Source organism: Spermophilus citellus (genome assembly GCF_964194105.1).
Source record: "Spermophilus citellus genome assembly, chromosome: 18".
NCBI classification, from domain to species: domain Eukaryota; kingdom Metazoa; phylum Chordata; class Mammalia; order Rodentia; family Sciuridae; genus Spermophilus; species Spermophilus citellus.
The window spans coordinates 21,113,269-21,126,072 of record NC_138200.1 but is presented as its reverse complement, the minus strand read 5'-3'; the positions used below and the strand labels follow the sequence as shown (position 1 = coordinate 21,126,072).

The 12,804-nt window shown below is 43.9% G+C and overlaps 1 long non-coding RNA gene across 1 annotated transcript in view; it reads left to right on the top strand.

Moving 5' to 3' along the window:
* LOC308637475 overlaps nucleotides 1-8,911 on the top strand; it is a 50,446-nt gene extending 41,535 nt beyond the window's left edge. The window contains exons 2-3 of the long non-coding RNA XR_014019622.1: nucleotides 6,244-6,324; nucleotides 8,592-8,911. This is a non-coding gene — a long non-coding RNA (uncharacterized lncRNA). The remainder of the gene's footprint in view (nucleotides 1-6,243; nucleotides 6,325-8,591) is intronic.
* Nucleotides 8,912-12,804: the final 3,893 nt, after the last annotated feature.

The following is a 12,804-nucleotide window of genomic DNA, read 5'->3' as shown; positions in this document are numbered from 1 at the left end:
TCTGACTCCCCTATATGCTCGTTACTCACTGGTGAGAAATCTTCTCTACCTCCTTCCTCAAGGCCGAGAGGTGGTCCCTAGAGAGCTCTGGCTGGGGGTGGAGAGGAGATGTGCTGTAGTGGTTTTCTCCTATTCACTTTCTCCTTCCTTGAGCCAACACCCCCGCTCATCATTTCCTTGGTCAGCATCTGTGCTGTGCAGAGCCCCTGAGCAGGTTTCCTGTCCCCAGCATCGCCCCCTTCCACCCACTCCCTGCACAGCAGGTAGGAGGTTCTTCTTCCAGGGAGAGGTGACAGATACAGAATGCCCTTGCCATCATTATTATCAATTAAAATATGAAATGCAGATGCTCCTCCACATACAATGGGATTACATCCTGATATCCCCATTGAAGACTGAAACTATCAGAAGTGGAAAATGCAGCTGATAAAACGTAATCTACCAAACATTGACGTTTAGCCTAGCCCACCTGAAGGTGCTTGGTGTCCTTACATCAGCCTTCACTGGGGCAAAATCACCTGCACCACAAAGGTGAATATCTCATGCATTTTTTTTAATACCTGCATCAAAAACCCACTGGCAACACAGTCACTGTAGAGTGTGGAGTGTTTATTCTCTTGCTTATGTGACCGACTAGAACCACATGGCTTGCTGTTACTGTCCAGCATCATGAAAGCATTGTACCACAAATCACTAGTCTGGAAAAAGATCAAAAATCAAAATTCAAAGTATTGGTTCTACCAAATGCATATCATTTTGGCACATATAGTATCTATCTCTCTCTATTACTGAGTATCTATCTCTATTACTGAAAGTAGAGGATACAGAATGAGTCAGGACCAACTCTGGTTAGCACATGTTACCTGTTCTTCTGTCCCCTGCCAGGGGCTTCCTGCAGGTGGAGGACACTCTGTGATTCAGGCAGCATGAATGGCCCAGAGCTAGAACATTTCAGCTCAGTTCTAGGATCAGCTACTTAAAATCTTGAGGTGATTGAATGAACGTCCTGAGTATCTGAACCCTAATTTTCTATTTTGTCTTGTGAGGCACATCCTAACTGTGTCTATTTTACTTATTACTGTGGTTTAGATGTGAGATGCCCCTCAAAAGCTCACATGTGAGACCATGCATGAAGTTTCAGAGGCAAATGAATGATTGGACTGTAGGAGCCTTAACCCAATCAGTGAATTAATCCCCTGATAGGGATTACCCGAGTGGTAACAGAAGTGGTAGGGTGTGGCTGAAGGAGATGGGAATTGGGGGCATGGCTTTGGGGTATGCAGTTTGTTTCTGGAGAGTGGAGTTTCTCTCTCTGCTTCTGATCATGATGTGAGCTGCTTCCCTCTGCCACACTTGGGCCATGATGCTCAGCCTCACCTGGAGCCCTGAGGAATGGAGCCGGCCTTCTATGGACTAAGACCTCCGAAACTCTGAGCGCTTAAATAAACTTTTTCTCCTCTACAAATGTTCTGGCCAGATCTTTTAATCATAGCAGTGAAAAAGATGACTAAAACACCTGTCTTAGGGGCTAAATGAGGGTGGGATGTGTCCAACAAGAGAAAGGGCTTTTGCAATTTAGAAGACCTGTGTTGATGAAGTCACATGATCTTAGGCTGGTGCATTTTTTCCTGAAGCCCCTGATCAGGCTCAGTCAACAAATCACCTGACCAGCAAAGATTTCCTGTGCTAGGAATAATTCCTCTAGACTGGAGGGGTGCAGAGAAGGACACAATCCAGTCCTTTGGTCGTTTTCAGTCCAGCCCACGGGATGGAAATAGAAGTTGAAGAACCGAGTGGCAAGTGGGATTCGGGGCAGAAATGAAAGTTGTTCTGGGAAAACTGCTGCTCATTTAGCTGGGAGGAGAGGCTCCTGATCTGGTTCCTGCTCCAACAGAGTGAGCTGTATGTGCAAACTCACAGAAGGCTGAAGGGGCACAGTGCCTTCTTCAAGGTGCATTTCAGAGGGGCTGATTTCCCTTATGGAGGTGAAACTCAAGGAAGAGTGGGCGGTATTGCCGATGTGAGAGGATACAGTTGGAGCCCCACCCCATGTCCCCACAGCACTCAAAGCTCACAAGCAGATGGATTCCTGCTGCCAGCTCTGCAGCACGGGAGCCTGCCTGCCTGCAGGTGAGGCAGCCCAGAAGTGCCAGGGAGCTAACACCCCGGAGTGCAGTATCTTCCCCCACCCTTGGCTGGGGACCTTGCTGGGGCCATTCTGCACAGAATCCCAGTAAACCTCGGCGTGTTGAGTTCTCCAGAGCAGTAACGTGTTCGTGAACACATTCTACATTAGCTGTCTTCCCTTCCCTATCTCCCTGAAGTGTCTTCTGGGATTATCTCCTAAAAAATAACTCCCACTAGTGAGTCTTTGGCTAGGGACTGGGCTTCTCGAAGAACCTAACCCGAGATAAGCTGTGTTGTGAAAAACCCGATTTGGCTTCAACACTCACCATGTACGTGTTCCATCATTCAGTAAAAGTTCCTGAACTTCTGTCGATCTGTTTTGGCTCTAACGGCCGACAGGTCAATGGAACAAATGTCAGGCTGAAGGCCCTGCCCCTCCCCAGCCCTTTCCCAGTCTCCCCAGCACACCCACACCCCTTGTTTACCAAATGTTCAATTTTGGTTATGTTACTATAAAAAATCAAGCAGCTGGCAATTCCAACTTGATTAGCAGGTCTCCAGTTTTGATTAGTAAATTACTGCGGTAATCAAGGTTAATTCTCATTGCAAGGCTCAGCAATAGATTTTATATTTTGCAGGGAAATGGTTTTCCTGCCTGGGATGGAGAACAGTTCATTAAAGGAACCCAAAGATAGGAAAGAAAGGAGGTGGATCCTAGCAACACTGAGAATCTGTATGATTCCTGTCTGTCCTGCCCTCCAATGGGCCCTGTCCTAGGGTCAAGGAGATTGGGCAAGGCCTCTTGAGAAATGCCACTCCCCAGCTCCAGGGCTTTCTATGCATCTTTGAGAAATAAGGGGAACACTCCTTGCTGGAACAGAGAGCCACAAGGCTCAGGTCAGAAATCCCAGCTGCTGGGGGTCAGGGGGTCAGTGCTCAAGGTCCAAGGTGACTTTTGACTGATTGCTATCTTTAAATGCCTCAGAGGAATGCAAGGAAGACTGGCTGCTGTCAGCACTGCTTTGGAGGCAGCCCCTCCATGTCCCACCCTGGGGGAAGTCTCCTTCATCAGGGAATGAATGGCAGCTACAGAAGAGACCAGGAATTCTAAGACACTCATTCAGGCTGAAGGGAAAGCTCTTGGGATGGTGGAACTGGATTTCATTTCTGTTCCCGGGTCTTGTATTTGGGCCATGGACATAGTAGAATTCAGGTGTCTGGTGCCATAGATAGAGAGAAAGGACCAGAGAGAAGGAAAGCAGCCCAGGCACACCAGGGTCTTTCTGCAAGCTCATTCCACCACCTGTAACTCCCTGAACTACAATCACTACACATCAGCTCTGAATACTTGGCACCTAGAAGGTGACAGTTGTTTCGAGTGTCTCTGTGTGGGGTGGACACTCTCAGTCTATAGAATTTACACAGAACTCTGTAAGCGGGAAAGGTGAGCGGCAGCGAAGGTTACCAATAATGCCGGATATGCCTGCTCCATCCCACCCTCTAAGTCTCAGGTTGTTCAGTTTCCCACCCCATCTCCCAGGCATCTGTTCACTTCCACGTCCCTAAGTGTCCTCTACCAACACACTCAGCTGAAAGTAAAGATGAAGCAAGTTAATGCTGCAGATTTGACCTCATTGTTCCCTGCAGACAACGGGAGCTGCTCTGTGCCCTGGGGGAACTTTCTCCAGGGCCACTTGGTAGTAAGAGAAGCAAATTAAACCTATCCTGCTTGAATTGGCACCCTGTATTCTGAGAACTCAGGAAAGAACTCCCTTCTTCTGTGGTCTCTCCTTCCCAGATTCTCCTCCCCAATTTCTTGAGCCTCCAAAGCTTATCAGCACAAAGTGGGTGGGCGAGGTGGAACAAGTACTCACTCCTCTTTGGAAATGAGATCAGGGCCTGAAATCTCAGTGTTCCTGTGGGGCTACCTACCCATGAGCTGGTGCTCATTCTGGGGGAAGGACAACAGGTATCCAAACCACATTCTAAATATGCTTTGTTAGGCAGAAGGTAAAAGGGGTTTCCTCCTTCAACTACAGCACCCACGTGTCTTGAGACCCCTTAGAATTCTCAGGCAAGAGCTCTCCATATTCATCTCTGTGCTTTTTGCAGCCACATAAACCCACCTATCCTTCAAGCTGCCTTTTGTCGACAGTGTTCTGATGCACTCCTTTGTACTAAGAATAAGGTCCCATGAAAACAGAGAGAGCTCCGAGGAGAGGACCAGAGCCCAGAAAGAGATGGCAAACTTTGCAGGATTCCTTGCCTAGGAGAGATTCAGTTCTCAGGTTTGTTTGGGTGATGGGATCAAGAGAATTGTCTAGGGACAACTGTAGCTTAGGAAGGGGTTTCAGAGTTGACTCCTCCCTCTGAGCCAGAATCTTGTCTGGACTCCAACCCCATCCAGGCATCTATAGAAGACTCATCACTTCTCAGTTGTGCCACCTTCAGCAAAACACGGACTTTTTTTTTTTTACCTTTGTGTCTCGGTTTCCTCATCTGTAAAATGGGCAATAGGTAAAATCAGGCTGTGTAAGGATGAGTGATAAAATACATGTAAAAGGCTTTAATCTTTTGCAAGAACTAGTGCTGAGATGGTACCTTATCACTTCCTCATAAGCATCAGTTCTCCAACAGGGCAGCCCCAAGGTACAAATCTACCCTTGCATCATGTTTGCTGATGAGCATCAGCAAGTGACATGGATGCTCACAGAGTCAAGGTGGCACAGCAAGGTTGGTGGGAGGTCTGTCTCACTGGGGTCAAGAATGGAACAATCCACTTTGTATGCCTTTATTATTATTCCACTGTTAATTTTGGTGTTGATTATTGGCTTAGAGGAGAAATTCCTTATCATGCTAAGTGAGTGTTGTCTCATTTCACTCAGGAGTGAACCTTCCTAGATTGTCATTTTACCTGTAATTCAGTTAAAAACACATTGGCTACCATATACCAAAATGGCTTTAACCCAAGTGTACTTTGAATTTATTTTTCCATCATTCATAATATATCATTATGAGTCTTGGTATTTTTTTTAATCCCCAAGACCCCTCCTCCTGTACCCATTAGATTCCCTTTCCCCTTCCCCTCTTTACCATTCCTTTTGTTTTAGCCTAAAACACCAGATTGGAGAGAGAGGCAAGGGAAAGAGAACTGTCTTGGAAAGGAAGACATCTTGGGTGTAGACCACACCCTTCCCTGTGGGCCGATTCATGGATTCTTCATCAAACCCCAAATTCTAGTATTAGGAAAACATAATTAGACTGAAGTGTGTTTTGGAGACTCAATTTTACAAATTTGCCTCATGTTATGTATGAGGTTTTTCCTCTGTAGGGGATTATCAAAAACACCATCATGAGGATGTCAGGTGAGGGTTGTCACCGCATCACCCTGCAGGCGAGAGTTGAACCAGAACATCTGATTCCAAAGCTATTGTTTGGCATTGTCTCCCTATTAGTGATTGCAGTTGATGTCATTTTGCCAAAAAGAAATTATAAGCAAAATGGATGTTTTGGGTCAGAGTGTGGCAAGGAATATATAGCTGCATTTCCTTCAATAAATCTGCCCTCTTCTGCCTGGACAAAGACATACAACCCACTGTGATTGACGTTTTCCCCACTAAATTATGCTCTGTGTCTTTCTAGAAGAAGTGTCTCCATTCCAAAATTAGCTAACCATCAACATAACATAAAATAACTTGAACACGGTGTCATTTCACAAAGATATTGATTCATGCGGACTTACTGGATTAATAACTGGTTTCCCATAAAAGGAGTAGTCACTATGTCTTTGGTCGACAGAAAAAAATATACACTTTAGAACAATATATATTGGTACATTTAAGCCTGATTGCAAAGCTCAAATAAACAGAACAGTTTTAAGGGGCAACATTGCAAATGAAAAGAGAGGTGACACAATGCCACATACAAATGGATCCGGGGGTGATGGAAAGCTAATAAAAAAAGACAACTATTTATTTATTTGGGGCATTTTATTTTACTCTATTGGATTACACAAAGCTCTAATTTTTCACTGCAGTCAATCTGTATAAAAGTTCAACTGATTGAAGCATATATTTAATTCCCAAATGCCTTTTCTTTCAACCCCTACTTCTTCAGAGTTGGACAACCTTTGGTGTCCTGAGCAGCAAAGGGGTTTGGCTTACGTTGGAGCAACCAGACCAGTGGAGACACATAAAGGTAATGGGTGATTTACTCAGTTCCTCGTGACAGCCAATCCACTCTTTCCTCCTTGAGGACTGGACTTGCCAATACGTTGAGAAAATATGTTTCTTCCCATTTTATTTTTTTTTCCTGTGTGTGTTTTCTTCAGTGAAGTTCCATGGTAACCAAGTAATTGAAATTAACCTTCCTAGTTATTCATTTAACAAATTATCCCATAGCATCTAGAATGAAATTCAAACTCCTTAACAGACACCAGTTTCCACGAGTTTTGGCTCAGCTTGCTTTTCTAAGCTCATCTCTTTCTGCCCTTCTCCTTGCCAGCAGCCTGGGTAGGTTCTGTGTGTCCCTTGAGAGTTTATGTTCATGCCCATCACTCCCCCTCTGGTTCACATTACCAGATTCTTCTCTTTGGTCTTTGTTTCTCAATGACACCTTCCCTGACCATCTATCTAGTTTTCTTGAAAAATATCTCACTCTCCACTTCCCAGTTTTATCTCATGATAGCATTTTAACACCATCATCTCCTCCCCCTGGAATATAAACCCTCTGAGAAAAGGCAGAGGTGTTATTGGTGGTGTTGATGGCTATGGAACCCACAGCCCAGGACACCCCAACACAGAAGGCACTCAATAACTAAATGGATACATTTCCGGGAGAAAGATTCAGGAACATAAAGTTATCATTTTGGTTCAGTTCCAATTTTCTGTCATGTCTCTGTAGGATAATTGTCTTCTTTGTATCTCAGTTTTTCCTCCCCATAAATAAGAAGAGAGGTGTTCGTCTGCTGCCCAGAAATGGTACACAGGGTAACTCATTGCAAAACAAAACAAAACAAAGCAAAATAAAGCTATCTATTCATTTATTTGTTTTTAAGGTACTTGTACGGATTCTTCACAATGGAATTAAGAGGTAAGAGTCTGATCAACATAGGAAACCATCTGTGGCTGTGAGACCACTTCCCATTGAGGGATGAAAACCCATTCAGCTCCCAGGCGTCCTTTCGGAAAGGGCCATTTGAGATTTTAGGGCTCCAACAACTAGTTTTCCAATTTTTCTTCCACTGTTGAAACAGATCACTGTTTCTGTGGTTGAATACCAGATTAAGTAGTTGTATTAAAAATGAATATTTTAAAGCACTAAAATCACGCACCACAAGATGGCCACCCGGGGAGAGGCATGTGGGAATCAGACCCAGAAGGGACTGCAGATACGTGGGTCCCATTTGATGTTTATTTCTGGGCAAAAGCGGATTGAGTGAGTTGGCAGGTAGAGTAGCTCAAGAGTTCAACCACTTCTTTCTCTCTCTGGCCCCCCATCCTCTCCAAGTGAGTGTGGGTGTGTTTGCATCCACCCCACAGTGGGGATTCCCCTGTAGCTTCAGGCTGCTCCAGATTATTTGTAGCTGGATTCATGGCTTTTCAGGAGAGTGGAGTTGACAGTTAATGGACATCCAACTACCTGGGAGGATTTGCTAGCTGTGGTCCCATCTGGAGGTGGTGGAGGGAATGCTGCCTTGGATAGCTGTCTCCAGGTGAGAGAGGAGGCCGTGGGCAAGACCTCAGCGTTCTAGGAACAGACTGGAACCTCCTCTGTCTGCCAATGCTGGGAAAGCCTTGCCCAGTGCAGGTACTTGTGGGCTTCCTAGATGATCCAAACCTGGACTATCTAATGCAGCTGTACAGTAGGACATAATGTCTCCTCTAATCTGTAGAACCTAGCCAGGTGTGGTGGCGCATCCCTGTAATCTCAGAGGCTCGGGAGCCTGAGGCAGGAGGATCGAGAGTTCAAAGCCAGCCTCAGCAACTTAGTGAGGCACTAAGCAACTCAGTGAGGCCCTGTCTCTAAACAAAATACAAAATAGAGCTGGGGATGTTGCTCAGTAGTTTAGTGCCCCTGAGTTCAATCCCCTTTAATAATAATAATAATAATAATAATAATAATAATAATAATAATAATAATAGAGTGAAGCATAGGGCTGGGGATGTGGCTTAGTGGTCAAGTGCTCCTGAATTCAATCCCTTGTGCCACCCTCCTCCCCCCAAAAAAAGAATAACCTAATCTGAAAAACCTGGAAATACTACTGCAAAATTAGGACCAAAGAGCTCCTGTTGCTACTGCCTGACTTTGGATTTTAGAAATGTGAAATCCAGTATTTACTACATAGGCCCCTTTTCTGGCTCCTTACCATGCTCACCTTGCAGGTCAGTGGCACAAGAAGCCCGGAGTTGGCACCTTTGACTGCCATTTATTTTTCATGGCCTTTACCTGTTGACCATTTTCAGATGGCGAATCCAAGCGTGATCATGAATGAAGACTTTTAGGAAGATCAGATGCACAGCCCTGAAACCTCATTTGCAAGTGGCAAAGTCAGGAAGTCCTTTCAATCCAGCCTGTGTTTACAGGAGAATGAGAGCAGGGAGAGAGGAGGAGAGGGTCTCTGGGAGGAGCAAGTCCCAGGAAGGTCATCTCAGCAGTCATCCTCTGCAGCCCACTGGGGCTGTCTTGAGAACCACCTCTCCAATTGTTCGACCCCTTGCTTCCTGGATTGTCCCCAACTGCCACCCTGCAGGGATTTTGTAATTTCCATTCCAACCTTCCTGAAGATAAAAGACACCATAGGCGGGATCCATGAATAAAAGTCGTTATTTATCGATGCTGGTTTTGGGGAACATTTTTCCTTCTGATTCATGAAGTACTTTTCTACATTCGAAAAGCAGTTCATAAATCGTTCAGCCCCAGCAGAAATTAATAATAATGAATCCATTTACATAAAATAGTCTCATCCTGCCAGGTGCTGATAATATTTGAAGCTAGGATCTCTTTGGGAAGCTGGATGGCATATGTGTTTGATTCCCACCCCCGTATCAGACCCCACCGTTTCCTTTTGTGGGTTTAACCAAGAGTTTAATTATTTGCTGTCCAGTCTTGAACACTGGGAGATGGTATTTGAGAAACTGGGGAAAATAAATAAAAATTGATGAAATAAAATAAAAATAAAACAGATCAATAAAAGAAGGATATTTCAGCGTCTTCAGGAGATGGTTATTAGCCACGTTAGGATCTCATCTCTGGTCGAATTAAACATTTGAGTAGTTCAAAATGAAAGTCAAGTCAGTGGTTTGATTCATCATGAATTATATTTTCCAAAGTGCAAGCCAAGAGCACAAATTCTGTTATACGTAGCTCTGATGTGGAAAAAAGAATCCTGCGATCAAATGAACTGGCATTTATTCTTTCAAAAAAGGGTCTACTTATACGTTGTTGGTGGGATTGAAAAACTGTACACCCACTCTGGAAAGAAGCATGGAGATTCCTCAAAAAATTAGGAATGGACCCACCATATGATACAGCTGTCCCATTCCTCGAAATCTATCCAAAGTTTTTAAAATTAACATACTACAGCAACACAGCCATAGAGCAGCACAACTCACAATAGATAAGCTATGGAATCAACCTGGGTACCCCTCAACAGATGAACAGATAAAGAAAATGTATATGGACACATGGAATGTTACTCAGCTATAAAGAAGAATGACATTATTACATTTGCTGGTAAATGGGTTGATCTGGAGACTATCCTGCTAAGTGAAATAAGCAATCCCCCCCCAAATCAAAGGGCAAATGTTTTCTCTGATATGTAGAAGCTAATAAAAAATGGGGTCGGGGGAGGATAGAAGTAAGATCCGAGGAATAAACACAGGGGATTGAAAGGAAAGGGGGTGAGATGGGATAGGGAGAGTCCAGTGGGTGAATCTGACCTAGGTTTCCCATGGACACATATGAATACACCACAGTGAATCTCACCTACATGTACATCCACAAGACACTAATTGACGAAAAAAAAAAAAACAACCACAAACAATTATAAGTCAATAGCAAAAATATCAGTAGAGGGAAGGGGGAGGGAAAGGGGAAATACTGGGATCTGAATTTAAACAAATTATATGTCATGCTTTGATAATTATACCATAGTATATTCTAGCACCATGTAAAACTAAAGAGAACCAATAGAATTAGGAAAAAAAATGAACTTACACATAACACCCAGTCAAGCCAACCTAGATAAGTGGAGGTGCGAACTCAGCAGAGGGGAGAGAGTTTGGCAGGAATTCTTTGCTATGTTGTGTTTGAGTTTCGCCTCCTGGGGAATAGAGGGCTATTCTTCAATCTATAGAACTGTTTTTATCCCTGGTCTATATATAATCCCTTTCTTATTTTGGATACAGTTGGCCCTGCATATCTACGGATTACACATCTCCAGATTCAACCCCCCTGGTGGATCAAAAATATTAGAAAGAATTTTCAGAAAGCGCCAAAAAGCAAAAATTTTGAATTTGCTATCTGCTCTGCTGAATCCTCAGAAATGAAGCGACGTGTAGGCATTTTATTAGGTATTATAAGTAATCTAGAGATGATTTAAAGTGTATGGAAGGATATGTGTGGGATACATGCAAATAATGCAGCATTTACAGTTCCTAGAAGGAACTGCCGAGTTTCGTTTAATGAGTATTTTTGCTTTGTTGGCCTGTATTTTTAATTTACATAAATGGTACCATGTTATTGACCTCATTGTCTAGCTTTTTTCTTCTTATTTCTTTCCTTAGAGCAGCCTGATTTCACAGGCACCCGCTTTATTGCTCTGTAAGCATACAATCTGCTGCTTCTGGTCCTACACTGTGCTTCCTGATGCCCACCCATTACAGCCAGGCCACTCCACTCTCTATCACTGTAGGCTCTGCGACAGAGGAGTATCCCCGCTGACAGGTTTGAGCACTTCTGTGGCATACGTGGCCAGCAGCAGGGCCACTGGGTCCTAGCAGATGCTGGTATTAAATTTGACTAGATGGTGCCAAATGCTTCAGGGTGACTGGACGCTCCAGCCTACATTCCCACCAGCAGTGACCAGAGTCCCATGTCCCTAACAACACATCGCATTACCCAGCTGTCTATTTTGCCAGTTAAAGGTATGAAGTATGATCTCATTTTAAGGGTGTCTTTCTAATTGCCAATAAATGTGAATATCTCTTTATATGCTTATTAATTAGCTTTCTTAATCTCTTTTGTAAATTGTCTATTTATAGCCTTTGTACATCTTTTTCCTTTGGGGGATTCTATTCTCTTTCTTATGGATTTGTAGGAATTCCTTAGTCTTTGATACTACAAAGACCTCCTCTCTTTCCAGCATTGTCTATTAAACGGTGCAAAGTGTCTTTGATTGAATAGGAATTCTCATTTTCCCCCCAATATTTGGGTGATTCTGTGGTAGGCAGGCTTCAAGACATCTCCTGATGATGCCTGCCTCCCAGTAGTTATGATGTCCCCTCAACTCAAGGGTGGGCTGAACTTACAACTTGCTCCTAACTAGTGAAATGTGACAAAGATGATTAGACTACAAAATACTGTGATTTCTGATCTGCTGTGATTTCTGACCCTTCCGGCTTGCACACTTTGGTGAGGCAGTTTACCATGTGGGGTAGGCTCATGTGACAAGGATCTGATCCAGCCAACAGCCATCAAGGAGCTGAGGTCCTCAGGAACTGAGTTTCACCAAGAATAATGTGAGTTTGGAAGATGATCTTTCCACAGTCAAGTCTTGAGATGACTGAGGTTCTTCTATCGATATCATGTGGGAGAACCATTGAATTGGAAGTGCTAGCTGAGGCACGTGGGACTCCTGGCTCACAGAAAGAACCATGCATATTGTTTTAAGCCATTAAGTTTTGAGGTAGCCAGGTGAGGCGGTGCACACCTGTAATCCCAGCAGCTTGGGAGGCTCAGGAAGGAGGATATTGAGTTCAAAGCCAGCCTCAGCAAAAGTGAGGCACTAAGCAACTCAGTGAGAATCTGTCTCTAAATAGAATACAAAATAGAGCTGGAGATGTGGTTCAGTTGTTGAGTGCCCCTGAGTTCAATCCAATCGCCAGAAGAAGTTTTGGGTTAATTTGTCATTTAGCCATGCATAACTCAAACCAGTTCTAAAGTTAGAGTTTTGATAATTAAATGAACGTTTACCTGTCTAGATTTCATCCGTACTGGTGGTGTTCAGAAGAGATCTAGCTTTAATTTTCAACAGAATTTTCTTGAATTCTAAACCTGAATTTTCTTGAATTCTAAACAATTTTCTTGAATTCTAAAGGCAGTGGCTGATGTCATTCTTTGCTACTGTGAAATCTCAAAGGCCAACCTGGATGATGTCCAAACTTGTCTGACAATGGATCTTTTTCAACAGATCATCTTGAGTTCCTAGGAACTTATCTGGAACATAGACCGCAGGCAAAGGTTTAGATAGTCTCTAAAGTCTCCTTTGAGAGACTGGCCTCTTTATAAGTAGAGGAGTCCATTTCCATGCCTGACCTTACTGCTGACGAGCTGTGCTCTATTGAGGGGATTTGCTTCCTTTTCTGTCCTCAGTCTGCAAAGTGAGGACTGTCACAGTAGGAACTTACCTGGACAGGCTTGGGCAGGGCCTGATGGCTGCCTTTCCTCTGTCACGTC